The sequence below is a fragment of the Myotis lucifugus genome, unplaced genomic scaffold (genome assembly GCF_000147115.1).
Source record: "Myotis lucifugus unplaced genomic scaffold, Myoluc2.0 scaffold_78, whole genome shotgun sequence".
Lineage (NCBI taxonomy): Eukaryota > Metazoa > Chordata > Mammalia > Chiroptera > Vespertilionidae > Myotis > Myotis lucifugus.
In genome coordinates, this window is record NW_005871126.1 from 547231 (window position 1) to 549431 (window position 2201).

The window sequence follows — 2201 nt, forward strand, 5'->3', positions numbered from 1 at the left end:
CCCACACATACCTCTGGTGACCTGTGCAGAGCTATTGAGTCTCTCCCAGTAGTCCCTGAAACTGGCCCAGCTCCCTTTAGGAGAGAATTTTTATCCTGGGAGGACAGCAAATACCTGGATGATGAGATAGTTTCCAAAACTACCTCAACAGGCTAGTCCAGGATTTTAAACCTGGGAGCCATAGACCCTAAAGCACGGGAACCCTGGGGGTAAGGGTGGGTGGGGGAATTGGAGAAAGCTGGGTGGTGAGAAGCATGAAAAGCAAGCTTTGTCCCTTCTGATTTGTGTGATCTGTGTCCTGGTAGACACAGCAGGCATTCTTGTCCTTTCTAGGTCTGCTCCATAAAAGTTCTCCTAATTTGTTGTTGTTGTTGTTTGAAGTTTTTTTTTTAAAGAGAGAGAGAGAGAGAGAGAGAGAGAGAGAGAGAGAGAGAAAGAAAGAGAAACATGGATGTGAGAGCAAAACATGGGTTGGCTGCCTCCTGCATGCCCCCCACCCTGAAACCCAGGCATGTATCCTGACCTTTTTGGTGCATTGGATGATGCCCAACCAACTGAGCCACACCACCTTGCTCCTAGTTTTATGGTGTGTTTTTTTAATCCTCACCTGAAGATATTTTTCCATTGGTTTCTAGAGAGTAGAAGAGAGGGAAAAAGAAAGAGAGAGAGAGAGAGAGAGAGAGAGAGAGAGAGAGAGAGAGAGAGAGAAACATCAATGTAAGAGAGATATATTGATTGGTTGCGTCCTGTAAGTGCCCCAACAGAACCTGCAACCGAAGTATGTACCCTTGACCAGGAATCAAACCTGAGACTCTTTGGTCCACGGGCTGTCACTCTAATTATGGAGCCAAACTGGCCAGGGCCTGCTCCTAGTTCTTGATAAGTATTTACACAGCATTGTCATTTAATGCCTAATAGGTTAGGATTTAGTGGTTTTATCATAATTCTTAGTTCATACTTGCATGCCTGCCAGTTGCATACCTTCTAGTAACTAATATTTAGTAAGACATCATAGGATAGGGTGGGAATTTTGCAGTTTTTATGGTAGCTTAAAGCAGTTGCTAGAATGATTTTGTTGTTGCTGTTAAAACTAGATGTTTGGTTCTGATTATAAAAATAACATTTTCAAAACTGGTAAAATTAGAAATGTCATGGAAGAAACATGCAGATCAATAGAGAATTTTTGTAAGTTTTTTTTTTTTTTTGGTTTTTGAGCCAAACTGATGACATATGCCAGGGAGCAAATTCTCAAATGCTCCAGAGAAAAAGTTTTGCAGCTTCTTTTCTGCATCTAAAATTAAGGAGGGATCATACATGAAGGTGGGAGAAAGCAAGGCAGGGGTTGGATTACACTAGGATAGTTGACAAGATTATGTGCTCTCTTGAGGGTTAATTTCCTCTTCAAGGGGTATTACTTCTGGCATTTCAAAAGTGTGTTAACCCACCTTCTCAAGGACAATGGGCAGGGCTGGTTTAAAAGCTTTCCCTAAAGGAATTACAGGTCTGGGGCATGACTACCCACCATGACCTTCCCAGTTAGGAATTTATGATCAGATCACCCGGTGATGTCACTTTCCATAGGACCTCCTTATTTATCTTCCACAGAACACAAGCAAAGTGATTACAGAGCATTGCAGAGCCGTATTCCAGAACACTTTCTGCTTTAGAATCTCCTGCTACTTCATGGGCCTTCCCAAAGTACTACCTCAGAATCCCGAAGGGTGGGACCAGGAATCAACATTTAATGAACTGAAGTCCCATAACTAAGGTTCTGACTATATATTTAATTTTTCTTGCCCTTCAACTACTATTTTTATTCATCCAAAAATATAAAAGCTGTTAAGATTCTGAAAATGTATGTTTTGTAAAGTTTCTATAAAACAATGTGCAAACTTGTAGTGAATACTTTGCCAGATAAAAAGCTTTCTACATACAATAGGGTGAGTGAGTACAAAGTACAAAATAAACATTGATCAACTAGGCTGGTAGGTGCCAATTTACATAAATCTGCAAATAAACCCCGCCCCCTTTTATGTAGAGACTCCTGGTTTTTCAAGCCCAGAGGGGTGCTTGTGAGACTGCTTGCCTTAGCTCTTTTGTTTGGTTTCAGTCCTCCTGTACACCACACCTTGTTTGGATTATCTGTGCAGAGTCCATGCCCCACCCCAGTTCCAGGCATCCAGGTTTACTGCCCCAGCCCC